The sequence below is a fragment of the Pan troglodytes genome, chromosome 5 (assembly GCF_028858775.2).
Source record: "Pan troglodytes isolate AG18354 chromosome 5, NHGRI_mPanTro3-v2.0_pri, whole genome shotgun sequence".
Lineage (NCBI taxonomy): Eukaryota > Metazoa > Chordata > Mammalia > Primates > Hominidae > Pan > Pan troglodytes.
In genome coordinates, this window is record NC_072403.2 from 87,287,664 (window position 1) to 87,307,171 (window position 19,508).

The following is a 19,508-nucleotide window of genomic DNA, read 5'->3' on the forward strand; positions in this document are numbered from 1 at the left end:
ATTGGTTATTAATCTTAAGGCAGAAAGAGGTGGAAGCACAGGTGGGGAAGGTAAAGAGAAGGGAGTTGACATTTCAGGTGGTGTTAGAGGGGCTGACAAGAAAACTTTTTCTGGCGAGGTAATGTTTCAGGTCCTAGACAATCTCTAGTCCTAATATTATTTCAAGAGGCTCTTAAAAGCCCACCCTGCCAGAGCAATCAGTCAAGAAAAAGAAATAAGGGGCATGCAAACTGGTAGAAAGGAAGTGACATGGTTTGGCTCTGTGTCCCCACCCAAATCTCTTCTCAAATTATAAACCCCATATGTCAAGAGAGGGACCTGTTGGTAAGTGATTGGATAGGGGTGGTTCCCCCCACGCTGTTCTCATAATAGTGAGGGAGTTTTCATGAGGCCTGATGGTTTTAAAAGTGGCAGTTTCCTCTGCACTCTCTTTCCTGCTGCCTTGTGAAGAAGGTACTTAACTTCTCTTTTGCCTTTCACCATGATTGTAAGTTTCCTGAGGCCTCCCCAGGCCTGCAGAACTGTGAGCAAATTAAACCTCTTTTATTTGTAAATCACTCAGTCTTAGGTGGTGTCTTTGTAGCAGTGTGAAAATGGACTAATACAGGAAGTCAAACTGTCAGTGTTTGCCAGTGATATGATCCTATACCTAGAAAATCCTAAAGACTCATCCAGAAAGCTTCTAGATCTGATTAATGAATTCAGTAAAGTCTCAGGATACAAAATCACTATACACAAATCAGTAGCACTGCTATACACCAACAATGTCCAAACTGAGAATCAAATCAAGAACTCAATCCCTTTTACAACAGCTGCAAAAAAATAAAAATAAAATAAAGCACTTAGAAATATACCTAACCAAAAAAAAAAAAAAAAAAAAAAAGGAAAGAAATATACCTAACCAAGGAGATAAAAGATCTCTACAAGGAAAACTACAAAACACTGCTGAAAGAAATCACAGATGATACAAACAAATGGAAGCACACCCCATGCTCAGGGATGGGTAGAATCAATATTGTGAAAATAACCATACTGCCAAAGGCACTCTACAGATTCAATGCAATTCCCATCAAAATATCATCATCATTCTTCACAGAACTAGAAAAAACAATCCTAAAATTTATATGGAACCAAAAAAGAGCCCACATAGCCAAAGCAACACTAAGCGAAAAAAACAAATCTGGAGGCACCAATTACCTGATTTCAAACTATGCTGGAAGGCCATATTCACCAAAACAGCATGGTACTGGTATAAAAATAAGCATGTAGACCAATGGAACAGAATAGAGAACCCGGAAATAAAGCCAAGTACTTACAGCCAACTGATCTTCGACAAGGCGAACAAAAACATCAAGTGAGGAAAGGATACCCTATTCAACAGACGGTGCTGGGATAATTGGCAAGCCGCATGTAGAAGAATGAAACTTGATCCTCATCTCACCTTATACAAAAATCAACTCAAGATGGATCAAAGACTTAAATGTAAGACCTGAAACCATAAAATCTCTAGAAGATAACATTGGAAAAACTCTTCTAGACATTGGCTTAGGCAAAGAGTTTATAATCAAGAACCCAAAAGCAAATGCAACAAAAACAAAAATAAATAGATGGAACCTAACTAAACTAAAAAGCTTCTGTACAGCAAAAGAAGTAATCAGACTGGGCACGGTGGTGCATGCCTATAATCCCAGTACTTTGGGAGGCCAAGGCCAAGGCAGGTGGATCAACTGAGGTCAGGAGTTCGAGACCAGCCTGGGCAATACGGTGAAGCCCTATCTCTACTAAAAATATAAAAATTATCTGGGTGTGGTGGCACACACCTGTAGCCCCAGCTACTTGGGTGGCTGAGGCAGGAGAATTGCTTGAATCTGGGAGGTGGAGGCTGCAGTAACCCGAGATTGCGCCACTGCACTCCAGCCTGGGTGACAAAGCGAGACTCTTGTCTCAAAAAACAAAACAAAACAAAACAGCAGAGTAAACAGACAGCCCACAGAGTGGGAGAAAATATTTGCAAACTATGCATCTGACAAAGGACTAATATCCAGAATTTATAAGGAATTTAAATTAGCAAGAAAAAACAAATAATCCCATCAAAAAGTGGGCAAAGGACATGAATAGACAATTCTCAAAAGAAGATATACAAACAGCCAACAAACATTTAGAAAAAATGCTCAACACCACTACTTATCAGGAAAATGCAAAATCAAAACCACAATGAGATACCATCTTGCTCCTGCAAGAATTACCATAATTAAAAAATAAAAAAATAATAGATGTTGGCATGGATGTGGTGAAAAGGGATCACATCATGTGTAAACACTTTTTTACACTGCTGGTGGGAATGTAAACTAGTACAACCACTATGGAAAACATTATGAAGCTTCCTTAAAGAACTAAAAGTAGAACCACGATTTGATCCAGCAATTCCACTATTGGGTATCTACCCCGGGGAAAAGAAGTCACTATATGAAAAAGACACTTGCACATGCACATTTTAGCAGTGTAACTCGCAACTGCAAAAATATGAAACCAGCCTGAATGCCCATCAACCAACGAGTGGATAAAGAAAAGGTGAGATATAGATAGATAGACAGATGATAGATGATAGATAGATAGATAGATAGATAGATTAGATAGATAGATGATAGAGAGATAGATAGATACACACACACACACACACATCATGAAATACTACTCAGCCATAAAAAGGAACAAAATAATGGCATTCACAGCAACCTGGATGGAGTTGGAGACCATTATTCTAAGTGAAGTAATTCAGGAATAGAAAACCAAATATCATATGTTCTCACTTATAAGTGAGATCTAAGCTATGAGGACACAAAGGCATAAGAATGATACAATGGACTTTGGGGACTCAGGGAAGTGGGGTAGAGGGGTAAAAGATAAAAGACTACACATTGAGTTCAGCGTACACTGCTCGGATGATGGGTGCACCAAAATCTCAGAAATCACCACTAAAGAGCTATCCCTAAAGAACATATCCCTGAACAAAAAACCACCTGTTCCCCAAAAACTATTAAAATAAAATAAAGCTTAAATAAAGCCCACCCCAACTCCAATATTTGCTAATACCTAATTTTGACAACATATGAAATAAAAGGAAAGGTCTCCTAGGTAGTGTGAGAGCTTTATTATTTCATTTAATTTTCATTCCCTTTGAGCAAGGCAATACTATACCATTTTATAAATAAGGTAAATTATTATTTAACTTAAGAGAACATGACTAAGAAGAGGCAGGTTGGGATTTTGAATCAGATCTATTTGCACAAACACTGTGCTTTCATAACAATGCTATTGCTCAAATGGATATTGCCTGGACAGCTCAGGTTTGCCAGACTCTGTTTAGGTTAACTTCATCTTGCTTGATTCAGTTTATCTTAGAATTGTCAAGATGCCCCTTGGACTCTATTTTGTCACCCAGAATAACAGCTTATACCTAGCATTGTGTCAATGGCAAGATGACCCCAATTATTAATTAAATAGACAGGTCAATGCACAGAGCCTTTCAAAGCACTCTCCAGATCTCCCTCCTGCTGACATCAATCCATTCAGTAGCGTGGACATTGTCATTCAATTAGCTGTGAGCCCACTGAGCTGTTCATTCTTTATCTCTTCTGAGCTCCCAATCTTCCCCATGAATCTGTTCCAACCACATCTTCCTCAAATCAGTCACCTACACCCACTTCTTCCAGATGCTTAGGACTGAAATTTAGAGCCATCTTGAGTAACATCCCTGCATTCAATTCATCAGCAAATCTTGTCAATTCTGCTTTCAAAATATATCCTGAATCCAGTTACTTCTCACTTCCTCCATTGCTATCCCCCTGGCCCAAGCCACCATCATCTCTTATCTGGATTATTGCAAGAGCCACCTAATCTGACTCCCAACTTCCACTCTTGTCCACCCACAGTCTGTTCTCTTCCCAAAAGCCGGAATGATCCTAAAAGAGGGTAAATCAGATCATGTCACTCTGCTTGTAAAAGGAAGGAGAAACAGGAAAGTGAACACAGGAAACAGGTAGGGCAGGATCAGTATTTTAAGGTTTTTTTGTGTGTGAATATATATACATGAATATATATATATATATATAAGTATATATGCATATATATAAATATAAAATAAAAAGACAGGTCAATGCACAGAGCCTTTCAAAACACTCTCCAGATCTCCCTCATATATATTTAAGAAACTAGTTTGTTTTTCCTATATAAACATTAAGAGATATATATTAACGTTTCTTCTTAATTTAAAACTTTGTTTTTCCTTATTCTTTATAAATTAATAAATGAAAACATGCTACTATTGATAAATAAAGAGGTAACTATAGAATACCACCATTTTGAAATAATGGATGTAGGTAATGCTCATCAGTGTTTCTCAAAAAGAGACAGCCAGACATTATATACAAACCTCCACCCATGAAAGATTCTCTTAACAAAAAAACCCTGAACCTGAATCAAATCAAGCTCCTATAACTACTAATTACTAGTTTAAAGGAAAGATAGGAGCAAGGAACTGCTAAATGACCTCATGATGATGCAATCAGAAAAATCCAAAATGTGGGCAACTACATAGGATAAACAAACTGGTTTCTTCAATCAATAAATTGCAAGATAAAATGGGAGCAGAAAGGGGAACCCATGGATTTTTTTAAAATTTAGAAGACATATCAACCAATTGTAACCTTTTGGATTCTTATTCAAACTGCTTTTTTAAATGAGATAATTGGAAAAATTATATTGTTGAGAAATAATTATTAAGTTTTAGGTTAGATAATGGATTATGGCAAGAGTCCTTTATTTTTAAGAGTCCTTATTTTTTAGAAGTACATATTGAAATATTTGTGAATGAAATTGTGTATCTGAAATTTATATCAAAATAATTCAGGGGGGTGAAAAATAGATGAAACCAGACTGGTCATAAGTTAATTAATTGTTGAAGATTATTGATGGGTACATGGGTGTTCATTATACTGTTCTCTTTACTTTTGTAAATGTTTGAAATTTTCTGTAATAATGTTTTTGTTTGTTTGTTTGTTTGTTTCTTTCTTTTGAGATGGAGTCTCACTCTGTCATCCAGGCTGGAGTGCAGTGACATGATCTCACTGCAACTTCGGCCTCCCGGGTTTAAGCAATTCTCCTGCCTCAGCCTCCTGAGTAGCTGGGATTACAGGCATGCGCCACCAGGCCTGGCTAATTTTTGTATTTTTAGTAGAGATGGGGTTTCACATGTTTGCCAGGCTGGTCTCAAACTCCTGGCCTCAAGTGAGCCACCCACCTCAGCCTGCCAAAGTACTGGGATTACAGGCATGAGCCACCGTGCCCAGCTAATAATGTTTTCTAAAAAAATCTCCTTTGTAATATTTAGCTCCCCCCTCTCACCTCCAGTCTCAGCTCCCTTGGCCTTTGGTTGTATTTTCACTTTCCTCACAGTGCCATGGAACTTTCACATCTGTCTGTGACTATGGGTGATTCTCTTATTCCCTTCCATGTTTATATAATTTAGTTTGTTAGACTTTTACTTTTCTTCCTTATTGGAATCCATTTGATACTTAGTCAAACTTATGCCAGAGAAAGTATTCTCAGTCTGTCCTATTCCACAGAAACTTGTTAATTTATCTTTCTTCTTATGGTCTAAGGACAAACTGTTTGGGAGAAGGAAATGGGAAGTGAGAATTTTTTTAAAGCTTATCCTAATTATCCATTCTTGTGATAACCACCATCCTTGGAACACTTGTCAATCTGTGCTCCTAAATATTTAAGGGGACATCTGCCTATATTCATTCTTACCTCTCTTTCTTGGAATAAAGTGGTGTAAGATTTCAGGGCTCCTTTTGCCCAACATTCTTGACACTCCCACTTTTCAACCACATTTCCAAATTTATCAGCATTAGCTCCAGAGCATCAGTTGTCTCTTTGACTCCTTAAGATTTTGTCACTTGTCCTCATCTTAATCCATCGAACCCCGTTTTGCAACACAAATGTCACCAAAAAGTCATCCTAAGCTTGTTTCTTAGCCAGACCATGTTAATTTCCTTCTCAGAACACTATTTTTGCTTTTCTTCAACTCTCCCCTTGTGTACGCCTCTCTGTCTTCCAAGACAGAGGGCAGGTTAAAACTCATAAGGGCATGATAGTAATTAAAGATGAATGAACCTCAAAAGAGTCAAGCTTGCATGTAGTTTGAAGTCTTTAGTCACAATGTGTTTTTTCCCAACTAGAGTACAGTATAGAGCTAAGCACCTTGTTAAAATAATAGGGCATGGTTTTACCAAATAGAAAGGGCATTACTTTTTAATTTTTTAAATTTTTAATCTTTAATTTTTGTGGGTACATAGTAGGTATATACACTTATGGAGTATATGGGATATTTTGATACAGTCATACACTGTGTAGTAATCACATCAGGGTACATGAGGTATCCATGACCTCAAGCATATCCTTTGTGTTACCAATGATCCAATTATAGAATGTTACTTCTGAATAAATTACCTCATTTCCTCAATATGGTGATTATTATTATAGTTATCCAGAATTAATCTAATGGCCCTAATATACTGTGCAGGGCTGGGATGAGAGAGAAGTGGATGAGGGTTGGGTTGTACAACTGCAGAGTCAGAGCCTGTCTTCACTTGAAATTTTGATATTTTCTTCATCGTGGATTTTTTGCATTAATTTTGATACTTTTTAAATAGTTCATTAAAATATAATATATCTTGATTACTGAGTTTTTTGGCATCACCTTAAATTTAGCACCCAAGGTGAGAGCCTCACTTGCCTCACCCTAGTTCCAGCTCTGATTTCTGAGTGCCAGAGAATCATTTTTTATAAAGAGAGAAATGGTGAATCCTTCCCAACAGGACAAAAACTTTTGAGCTTTGTTTTTGTTTTGTATTTCTTAGTAGTGAAGATGAGTTTACAAAAGCCCTCGTACACTTTTTTTCTCCTCTTGTCTTATAAAGACCAGCAACGTTTTGGAGCCTGTGATCTCAAATTTTTTACCCTAGCCCAGTGCAGGAAGGCCTATTTCACATAGTCCCACTCTAAAAAAGAACTTGGTGATTAAAAAAATTGAAAGAGAAGAGAAAAAATCTGTAGACCTGTTGCTAGCAGCTTTTGTGAACTGCTTTTTCTTCATAAGAGAAGATCCTGTAGTTATATTTATGATTTTAAGCTATAAAACTATTATACATCCTATAAATTTTTTAAAAATCCAGTAATTTAATTACATTTACTTTGCTAGTATAATTCAAGTAATTTAAATGGCAAACATACAAAGCTCAGGCAAATTATCATAAATGAAGTTTTATTTTTCATCAGATTTTAAGGGGGTTATGTATAATTCTGCTCTAGAATAGGAATATTGATGATGGGCCTTGGAACTAGTTGTTGAAAATTATAAACTAAGGACCTGCATTATGGACTCTCTGTGGGTTAGCCCAACAACCCACAACAAACTAAACTGATTGTGAAGTTTAATCCATAGTAATTTACCTTTTAAACCCATAGATGGCAAGAACTGAAAACCATGAAAAGTTCATGACTAATAACAAATTATACGTCTTGGAGATGATTACATTTCTTACTACCAGGTAAGCAGAAACTTGTAGGTATTTGCAAACTAGGTGGCAGCTAGACTATATTGTAAAATACTGATTTAGTCTTCAAGAAAATCTGGTAACATGCTAATTTAAATTTATAAATGCTATATATGTTGTAAAATAAATTGCTCAATACGTAACTAGTAAATACCACTTAGTCACAATAAAAATTAAAGTCTAGGGAATTGTTAGTTGTTTGCTCATATGAGCCAAAGAAATGGCTGGTATTTTCTGATAATTTGCTGACCATCCAGGAGGCCCATATTTGAGATTCACTGACAGGGAACTCTCTGATTACACACTCTAGTATGAAGCTCCCTGACTCATATAGAATATAACCATGATTCATTAATTAACTCAATAATTCAACAAAGATGGGCAGAATGTCTCCTCCCCGTTGTCAGTGTATTAGGGGATAGGAATAAAAATATATATATTGCAATGCTATGTTAAATGCCATTTATCCTTTAAATATAGGCTACTCGGGGACACCCAAGGATGGGGACATGGATGGAGGAAGTAGTTGTTCAGGGCTTTTGCAGTTGTCGGCCTTCCCAATACCCTTCTCCTGTTGTCAGGTGTATAACCCATGTGGCACATTTGTCAGAACTGGAAAGATCTCCTTCCTTTCTATGGAATCAGTGTCATGCTGCGACTCTATTTCAGCTCCCATTCCTTCACTGGTCAGGCACCCTTGTAAGCTACAACCTGCACGACTGCAGTGAATTGAAGGTTTATATCCTCTCACATTCCAAAATTTGTATATTAAAACCCTAACCCCCAATGCGCTGGTATTAGGAGTTGTGGCCTTTGATTGGTGATTAGGTCAGAAGGGTGGAGCCCTCATGAATGGGATTACTACCTTTAGAAAAGGGATCCCAGAGGGCTCTCACACATGAGGATATAAGGAAAAGACAGAAGTCTGCAACCAGGAAGAGGACCCACACCAGAACTTGACTGTGCTGGCACCCTGATCTCGAACTCTCAGCCTCCAGAACTGTGAGAAAAAAAGATTTTGTTGTTTATCAGCCACCCAGCCTACGGTACTTTGTTATAGCAGCCTGAATGAACCAAGACAGCAGTTCACAGTAGTCTCATGGGCTCTTCTTTCTCAACCTTAAGGTTTCTGTTCTTATGTCCTCTCCCCAAAGAGGACAGCAATATGCCTTTTATTGTGTTTTCCTATTTTCTATGTTTCAAAGTACTTTTCAAACACCCGCTCCGATTGGTCAGATGAAATACTTTTAAAACAAGAAAAAGCAGGTACTATTCTTTCTTTTTGATAATGTGTATAATCAGCCAGGTGAATGAATTTACCTAATAATTTTCACTAGGAACAGGAAAAGCCATGAACCATACAAGTTTGTCACTTAAATGTGTGACCTTGGGCTCTCCCTTCCAGGTGGCCCCTTCACCTTCTCTCCCCAACTCAAAGAGGCCTTCCGTATCCCATTCTTAAGGAATGTGTTGCCCAGTTCATCACACCTAATTATGGGATGCTATATTTAGGAAATGCATATTGCCACAGGAAATTCTCTCCCTTAGAAAATAAGTTAAATGGAAGGATTCCCTGGGGGAAGCAGGGAGGATATTAGAAGCAGGTAGGTTTTTCAGTCCCTGAATTCACAGTATGAGGGTCTCCCATGTGTGAGGGTCTCCTTCCACATACACCTCCCACAGTGTGAGGAGCCTTTCCCCCGTGGGAGGCACTTGTGGTCACACAGAACATAACAGGAGGAGCTGGCAGCATGAATGAGGTTTTCTGAGACTAGTCAAAGAAGTTGGAGACAATCCATAAAGGTACCATACACCTCATTTTACTCCACAAACACTTTTATACAGTGCTGGGCAAAGTCATGGTTTTAAGCTTATACAGTATGGGAGCTCACAACATAAAAGTATTTTACTGTAAAGCTCTTAATTAAGATACTACTAATCTAATTTGTCTCTTGGGTAAATCCATTTTCACAAATAAAATTTGTTTAAAATAACTTAGACATAACTTAGGTAGCAAATTAATTTAAGTATATACATCACTTTACTTACTCAGAAAAGTAAACCTCTCCCTTTTTACAATGGCAGTTGGATTTATTGCCATGACATTTAAAGGTCTTTTAAAAAGTTTTAAATATAAGCTTATGTAAAATTTTGCTAAATTTTTTTTGAATTATTATGTTAACATTTATTTAATAATTATCTCACCCAGTTTTGGAAAACCTTTAAAACTAATTCAAAAAACTAAATGTTGAAACAATAAACAAAACTCCAAAACCTCAGACTTAATTTTGTATTGATCTTGACTATTGTTAATCTAGAAAAAAAACAAATGTGAGCATCCTTCTGTGGTGGAAAGGATACTTAATTTTACAAGTAAACAGAAGTTCATCCAGTCACATGGAATTAAGAATCCAGGAAGATCAATGTAGTGAACCCAAGATTTTCATCATAGTTGAACTCAAGATATTCATCACTTTAAACACAGAGACAAAACAGTATTAACAACCAATGTTACACAAATTAAATCTACACAAATGAAAACCATACCATCTGCCCCCATTTCAAATTTCTATAAAACGGGTCATGTGAATCTAAAATCACACTATAAAAATTTGGTTTTGGCCAAATGAAGTTCTTTTGTGAAAGACTCACAGATCTTTCAGCCCTACTGAGCACTAAATCAAGCTATTTATTTTTATACACTCTGCTGAATTTAGACAATGTTTTTTGGCATTTTGAAAAATTACTTAAGTTCAAGTTTTTGCATAATTGTTTAACATAATCCAAACTTTACTCTCATTCCCACTTTGAAATCAAACCTCCTATTTACTTTATTATTCTTGTTATCACAGCCACACTGAGTGTTTCAGAACAAACACGGCTTTCTTTGGATCGCTATGCATTCTAATTCATTGCCAACTTTTACAAGCCTTTTCCACACATGCAAAGAGAGAGCTGCAGAAAATCCACATGACAACAACAACAATAACAACAAACCTTTGGGAAGAATATTTTACTTGAAATTAGTTGCTTCCTCATCAAGAAATCATACACTAGAAGATACATTTACAGTATATAGAAAGGCTGCCTGTTAAAAGCCTTCAGAACACATTAGTAGGACTGCTGGTAGTAAGACAAGAGATTTTTCAGTTCTGGTACAAACTCCCCAAGGTTTCTGTAGGATGAAATTACTTCCCCCACCATAGAAAACCAGGAGCACTCTTCATACCATACCAAGGTGCATCTTGGCCAGTTTCAATCAAGGATTCTGAGGCATCAAGGAAAGTCACAATGAGCTGGTAATTTTCAAGGCTTGTCACCATCCACACTCAGTAAAACCTGTAGCTGCAAACTGAAAGGTTGTCGAGTTCTTACAGCCCTTGTCAGATTAGTCAGGGCTCTACAAATGTCCAAACCCAGCTTCCAAGATGCTCTTTGCAGTAACACTTAGAAATGAGTTTACTGCCAAGTAAGCCTATTAACAAATGAAATGCGCATGGACAAGAGTAACTAACATTGCTTAAATCAAAACAGATCTTGACTTCCTTACCTTAATACTAGGAAGCATAGTAGCTTTGTTTTTGTTTTTGTTTTTTTATAAGGGGGTACTGAAGTTTGTTCAACAGCAGCAGGCCTTGCTCAGCCCCCTACTCCACAGGGAATTAACCGTCACATTCCAGCCCTGTCATCAGAACAATGAAAGGTGAATGTTGTGCAAAACAGCTTGGGAACACTAACTGATGATGTCATTCCTCCCTTATATGGCTCATTATTGTGCAGATTTACTTTGGTCTGTGAGAAGGGGTGGAGCTGCCCAAGACTGGAAGGGAAGGCAGCTCTTAAGAAGCAAAGCAAGTGAACGGGAATTACGCCCCACACTAAGGGAGATGCATTGGGAGAGGGATACATTTGGGGAGGAAGAATGAAATAAAGAAAAGATATGCATAAAATGTCAAATGGGCCTCACTCCCGATTTTTCAAACTAGCTAAACTCTATACAGTTCTATTCAGCACATACTGGAATTTAAATAGGGATCCCACTAGAACCTAATCTATGATTCAGCCAACAGGAGAAAATTCATGTTTCAACTAAAATGCCAGTTAAGGTACATGGTATCTAAATGAAAACACTGCAGTATGGCTACAGAATGCCAAGTGCCTTTCATTTTAAAAATCATTTCACCTTTACAAAATATTTTTACTTGAATTTTTTTCCCTAAGTGTTTTTAAATGGCAAAAACTGCTGTCTGCAAAAACAAAAGTAGGTGAATACATTCAGCTAAAGTTAAAGAAGTGTCTGTTTCATCATTTATACAAAATGTTTTCAGAAGCTTCTGTCATCTTCAAATTAGTTGTCCCTCTTCTCTGTTTTTTCTTTTCTTTTTTTCCCATGGTTTCTTCCTCCCTTCCTTCCTCCCTCCCTCCTTCCCTTCATTCCTTTTTTCCTTCTCCCTGAGAGAGTTTATGAGTGATAAATCTAGTCAAAAAGCCATTAGGTAAATTAAACATTCCAGTATAATTTTTTCTAAGCCATATGCATAGAAATGTATGTCATTTATGTTATGAAATTTCATTTCAATTACAGAATAAAAGCACGATACCAGATAAATTAGTCAAATTAACTTTAAGGTTAACAGAATTAAATGTTTGCAGAGCATTTTTAAGTCTTCAGATATCTTTTATACTACATAAGTATAAGCCATTATGTTATGGCATAGAAAAGAATATGAAAAAAAATAAGGTCAAGACCATTGCTTTCTTACATCCCTAATGTTCAGTCATGCCCTTTGCTTTAAGAATATGTCTAACTTCTCAATAGCCTGAACTGAATATAATAATTACTTCATGTTTCAAGGTTGTAGTACTAAATAAGTGTGTTTTCATTACAGAGTTATAATCAAATAATGTAGCTTTCTGTAAAAGTTACATAAAGCAATGTTCATTGTTAAGGTAAAATTACAGATACTAACCAATTAGTTATTGTTTTGTTTTTTGTTGTTGTTTTGTTTTTTAGCTATTTTTTAATATGGATGGGGAAACTGACATTGAAGAAGAAAACAAGAAACTATTGCCACTGCCTGGCAAGGCTGCACTAGTGCTGGGGGAAGAGGCGTCTTGGCAATTGATTGATAGACTTAATCTGGGCTTGGCACCTACTTGGAAGGTAACTAAAGGGTATATTTTGTAACTCTGTGGCTTCAGTTAACTCAGCTGTATAATAGGGATATGGGTTTTAACTTACAGGGCTGTTATGAGAATTAAATAAAATAATGTAAGTCAGGGCCACAGAATCTGATGCATAGTGGGCCCACAATATATAATATGTTTCTGCACAGTTTAATTTTGATGATGGTAGGCAGTTTGTGAAAATATAAACTTGTGGTCTAATTTTGACAGGCAATATAAACCCATGTGAAAAAAAAAAGGGAATCAAGGGGTCAGGACCGATTATACAGTCAAGCGGCATCTTGTACTCAGTTTGCTTCTAGTGATTCAAACTTGAATTATAGTCCTGGGGAGGCATTGCTTATGTTCAAGCCATATTAAATCAATATTTAGAGACAAATGATAATAGCAAGGGGAAATGTTTTATTACCTTTAAAAAACCTTTTTAAAAAATACCACAAATGTCAATCACAGACAGGTTTCTTTTCCCTCCCTGTTTAATACCACTAAACGACTACATTCAAAGTTAATTTAAAACTCCACTATTGAGACTCACTCAAAAAGGCTATATTTATTATAATTAATTAACACCCCCTTGGCTAAATAACACTGTTTATTAGAAGCCTCTTGGAAGCCAGAGATGTTTAAATGGTGCTATAACCCTTCTTAGAGTCACAGTAACAAGAAACGTCCCACTATTAGCTTCTGAAGGGCAGGGTTCTTTCTGTGTCTTTCTGTTTTCAGGAAGTATCTTGTATTCACTCATTCAACAAATACTTAATTGGTTGCCCACCAAGGACCAGGCATTGTCTTAGACACTGGTGCCTAATTTTTTTTTTCTATGAATCATATACAACCTTTCTTCAACTCCTCAGCACATATTAACTGAAATGTATACCCCAATGTAATATAGTGCATGTGGAAAGTATTATTGTGATTATAGGTCCCTAGGTCGAGTCCTAAGTCCACTATGAGTGGGAATCTTCTAAAAACAATTATAACTTTTTAAAGCACTGGATCCTAGAGACAGAGTATCCAGGCTCCTATTATCCTTTAAGCATCTGGTTGCCATGAAGCATCATGACCTGACCAAGTGACTCTTTAAAACAAGTCTTCCTTCAGTTGCTTCTTTTTCAAATTGATAAGGAAAAGAGATGTAAAGAGGACATGATTCCTGAATTATGAAAAAGATCTAGTTTAGCATATGGCAAGTTGGAAGTTTCTCAATGTATGTGGGCAATCACTGGGCTTGCCAATGCAATATGCTTTCATCTCACGAAACTTTTTTTTTTTTTTTGTAGCAGAGCAGGGTGTGCTCCAGAAATTCAAGAAGTGGATGCATGGCAGGGCAGGAAGAAGAACATCATAGGATACACTAGAAGCACTGCACTTGCCTTCCTTAGTTGGGGCAGAGGTGCATTCTTCCAGGATTCCACCTTGGAAGCTTGGGAATGGTGTATCAGGTCTGGATAATAGTTCTTCCCACAACTATGCCTTATTCCTTGGGAATAACATAATCCAAAACTTACAGTATGTTACAGATTCCGGGAGAAGTGAGAAAAACCTGAGAGCACTGGAAAGCTGAGTAAATCAGAAAGTACTGGAGGCAGGAATGGTAGTGTAGATAAGAGCACTTTCCTGATTTGAATACAGGTTTTTTACAGAAGTTGTTGTGTGTTATTTAGTCACATTGTACTAAATGACAAAGACTAGGTAGTCTAGAGCATTCCTCCCCTCTAAGAGCACGCTGGATGTGGTGCAGTCATAGTCCACCATTTCCTGTTTCCTTCATACTTCAGGTCAAATGAATGTGCTTCCTTAAGCATTTAAGAATAAAATAAATAAAAGGAACTCTCAGTGACCTCTTATATGATATTAGGAGCTATGCAGAAAATATTTTTTAAAATCCTTAAGTCACAGCATTTCTGAACTTAAGAGGAATGAGTTAAGACTAAGTAAAGTTGACCTCTTGTTTGCAGTTAAAGCTCACATTCAGCGCCTGAATGATATTTGAATAGTTTCTTGGCTAAGAGTTCACATCCAAGAGCTGAATATGTTATGCATTGAACATGAAAGACCCAAACTTTGATTAATCTTTTCTGCTCAAACTTTTCACCACCATGAAGCACTTTCCAAACACAAGCATTCTTGGAAAAAGAGTGCACACACAGTCAAAGAGCCAGAGAGGAGCAACCTCCAAACATTGAAAACACCACCTTTCCAAGTTTCAGCCTCCTCTCTGGAGTCCAAGATTTGTAATGCTAATCCGACTACCTTCTTCCACTCTAGAAAAAAAGTAAAAATACAAAAACAATGTAGTTATTCACTGTAGTGATACGAGACAACACATTTTTCCAGCACTTTCCTTTCTTAGCTTTTTCTTGGTGTATAAGTTTATGCAAAAACAATATTTACTTGTTATTTATTGTGATGACAAATGTCTGCCAATTTAGAGCAGAATTCCCAGAGTTTTTTATTCCAGAAGAATAATCTCACTTATCACTTTTTCCATACCCAATTTTGCCCATGAGGCTGAAATAAACGATTAGATCAATTAAAAACTCAATCCAACTAGTTTGGAATGCGGGGAACAAAAACTCCCCTCAGTTGTTGGAAATGTTCACTTTTAATACAGTGGCTTCTATAACCTGGATTAATTTATTTTCTCTGGAATTTATACATCTCACTGATGCTTCAGTTCATGAAAAAAAATCCATAGGAGACTTCGATTTTGCATTTCTGACATAAAGAACATCTGTTAAAGTTAGAATTGATCTACAGTTGATCATTACAGTTGCCTGGATTACAAGTGATAGTTTCAGTGTATTGATAGGTCAGAAAGCATTTCCAAAATCTGTTACTAGAAAGCACTAGTTGTTCACTGTCTAAATGTTTGTCACTTGGGTAGACTCTGAGGCTGTAACTATTGATGGAAAATTTGTCTGTTGAAGTCCCAGTCTAACTGGACTGTTTATTATTTCCTGATGATTTTTATTGTGTGTTTCTTAAAATGTCTCATCTACTCTGGTTCCTGAGGACTCTCTTGATTAATTAATGCTTATTTATCTCTCTGAAAAATAGGCATGAATTTTCATCTATATACATAAACTGAATCACAATCTACTTTAGAAATTATAGGGTAAATCTGTGCTAGACTTTCAAAATAAGTGAATTTGTATCTGGACTCTGCTAAATAACACAACAACTTCTGTAAAAAAATACATGCTTTTAAATCCTTCAGTTTGGTAGACTATTAGGCACAGGTCTTCACATTCACTTTTTTTTCTCATTTAAAGCAATTTGTTTTATGCAGCTGTTGGGAAAAGAAAATTAATATTCTACAGATTATTCGAATAAGTAAGTTTAAGCTGTGTTTAATCCTTTCAAGATATAAAGTGTGGGGAGGCCAGGCGCAGTGGCTCACACCTGTAATCCCAGCACTTTGGGAGGCCAAGGCAGGGGGATCACTTGAGGTCAGGAGTTTGAGACCAGCCTGGCCAACAGGGCGAAACCCAGTCTCTACTAAAAATACACCATTTAGCCAGGCACGGTGGTGGGCACCTGTAGTTCCAGGTACTCAGGAGACTGAGGCAGGAGAATCGCTTGAACCTGGGAGGCAGAGGTTGCAGGGAGCCAAGATCACACCACTGCACTCCAGCCTGGGCAGCAGAGCAAGACTCTGTCTAAAATAAATAAATATATATATATATAATATAAAGTGTGTCCTGTCACTTCTTTTTAATGTATTTTTTAAATATACAAATTTATAGAAATACAGCAATAAACTTATGACCCCAGCAAAATAACTCCAGCACTTCCTCTCCCAAAGGATGCTTCTAGTTACCACATATTTTACTTCTTATAAAATTTTATATGGCTAAAAATCATAATATTGCTTTTTAGAATAGAAAGTAAGTCATGTTTTTCCAGCTATGTATTTCATAGTTTTATTTTATTCCTCAAATATAATTTTTTATTACATAGAATTTATCTGTCCTTTGGAAACTTAAAATGTAAATGCTAAATTTTCTTCTGACGCAAACCACAACTGTTATATGGATGGTTCTCCTGAAATGGTAGACACTAGATCAGGCCAGAGGGAAATACTCTCACTAAAATACAATCAGTTGTTCCCAATGTTTACAAATAAAGTATAGGAGCCATACAAAAAGATGACTATGATAATGGTCATTACTAAGGGACCCAACTTTTGCCAACTGATTTGGAATGCCATCTTTAAAATGTATTATGTTGTTATACCTATATAATCTATCTCCAGAAATTCCATCAGCTCTATTGGTCTGTCTGCTCATGTACCAATACCATGTTATTTTATGAACTGTAGCTTTAAAAAGAGTTTTTGTTTCTGCTAGAAAACTTTTTGTTTCTACTTGTTTTTGGTTTCAAAATTTGACTATTTTTGCTTATGGGTTTTCGTTTTTGTTTTTTTTGAGGTGGAGTCTCACTTTGTCACCCAGGCTGCAATGCAGTGGCATGATCTAGGCTCACTGCAACCTCTGCCTCCCGGGTTCAAGCAATTCTCCTATCTCAGCCTCCCTAGTAGCTGGGATTATAGGCGCACACCACAATGCTCAGGAATTTTTTTTTTTTTTTGTAAAGACGGTGTTTTGCCATATTGGCGAGGCTGATCTCGAACTCCTGACCTCAAGTGATCCATCCACCCCGGCTTCCCAAAGTGCTGGGATTACAGGCATGAGCCACCGTGCCTGCCCGTCCACTTGTGTATTTTTCATATGAACTTTAGAATCCCTTAATTTAGTTCCCATACTTAAAAAAAGGTATTTTTAGAACTACATTAAAAAGTTGATATTAGGATTACATTAAATTTGTGAATTAATATTGGGAGACTTGAGGGTTTTTGTTTTGTTTTTTTTTTTTGGATTTTTTGAGACAGGGTCTCACTCTGTTACCCAGGCTGGAGTGCAGTGGTGCAATCTCAGTTCACTGCAACCTCTGCCTCCCAGGCTCAAGTGATCCTCCTACTTCAGCCTCCCAAGTAGCTGGGACTACAGGTATGTGCTATAACAACTGGCTAATTTTTTTTTTTTTTAAGATGAGGTTTCACTATGTTGCCAAGGCTGGTCTTGAACTCCTGGGATCAAGTGATCTGCCTGCCTCAGACTCCCAAAGTGCTGGAATTACAGGAGTGAGCCACTGTGCCAGGCTTTTGACATCTTTATGATGTTGAGTCCTCCAGTCTTAGAATATGATCCTTTCCATTGGTCTCAGTCTTTTTCATGTCTCTAGGTAGCATTTAAGATACTTCTTTACGTAGATCTTTCACATTCTTAAATTTATGCCTAGATATTTTATATTTAATATAGTTTGTATGTAATATAGTTTATATTATTTTGTCATTTGGAAATATAAAAACTACTGATTTTTGCTTATTGATTTCATGTAATTTTGTACTTTGCTACTTTACTTTATTGAAGTCTCTAATTGTTTGCAGCAGGTTTTCAGTTTTCCTGCATCTACATATAATTAAATACAATAACAGCTACCCTCAAACAATAGAAGAGTTTACTTTTCCTACACGTTGCATTGTTCTCAAAATGTCTTAGTTTGATAAACCGTAAATCATGATTTAGTGAAACTTGTATTGTTTTCCTCCAAGAGTTTAATACACAGATGAGTAAAAGAAATGATCCCTTTAGGTATTACATGCTGTGCCTTGTGAATGGGGCTATATATTCATTATCTCATGAACATAAAATGCTATGAGATAGGTACTTGGTTATCCCCATTCTATTTAAGAGGAAACCAAAAATCAGAGAGGTTAAATAACCTATCCAAAGTCACAGACCACAAGTGATAGACTTAGTAACTGAACTCAGAGTTATCTGTCTCTAAATGAAATGCAGGAGACTAAGAAAATAACTGTCTCTAGGTTACAGATTTTATGAGGGTCTCACACCATGTAACTAGAGTAACCTAAAGAAGAAATTGACTGCAGTTGAAGAGGTAAAACTTAGATCAGATGATCCTCTGAAGGTCCCAAGATATTTGGAAGCACATCATATGTAATCTGAAATGCCTCAATACTGCATTATTTCTCCTCAGCACACATACAGATTATTTTATCCATGAAGTGGTACTAATTGCAGGCCTCACACTCACATGTGCAAGAAATACAATGATCTTCATTTTTCTGTATCTTTTATAATTTCTATTTGGGGTCCCATTCCACAGGTAACAGAAACTTCATCTTAGTTAATTACGGGTATGCTCACCCAAGCCTAGTTTCCTTTAGTAAATTCAGACTTCAGTCAAGTCAGGATCTCCTGAGTTCATTCTAGGGCTTCAAGTCCTCATTTCTGGAGTTGTGACTAACCTCTGGGACCATTAGGAAGGTGGATGAGAGGTCATCTGCTCATCATTCTTCCACACAGGCATCCTCTGAGATGCACACTGTGGTCTCTGATCTCAGTTGCCAATCTGTCCAAGTTCCTGATCCAAGTCAGTCACAGTTTCATGCTCTTGACCAGCCCTGCCTCAGCTATTTCCATGGCCTTTCAAAGGCACAGGGAAAAAATCTAGATATTCTTTTAGAGTGGCAGGAAACTGAGGCTGTATCAAGCTTTCTCTGACTAAACATACTGGTCACCATTTTTACTCTTTTTCTCCTGAATTCTTGGAGGGAGAACCACAAGTTTTGCCTTTCTCTTTGACAAAGACTAAATTGTGCCCCCCAAAATTCAT

General features: G+C 36.9%; 1 protein-coding gene across 5 annotated transcripts in view; it reads right to left on the reverse strand.

The window, feature by feature from the left end:
- Positions 1-19,508, reverse strand: part of FILIP1 (filamin A interacting protein 1) — a 200,186-nt gene that overhangs the window by 31,209 nt on the left and 149,469 nt on the right. The window contains exon 1 of one of the 5 annotated variants that reach the window (XM_009451566.5): positions 11,170-11,296. The exons of the other annotated variants lie outside the window; for them this stretch is intronic. The gene's annotated coding sequence lies outside the window, so the exon portion shown is untranslated. Of the gene's footprint in view, positions 1-11,169; positions 11,297-19,508 lie in introns of those variants that run through there. 5 annotated transcript variants of the gene reach the window in all.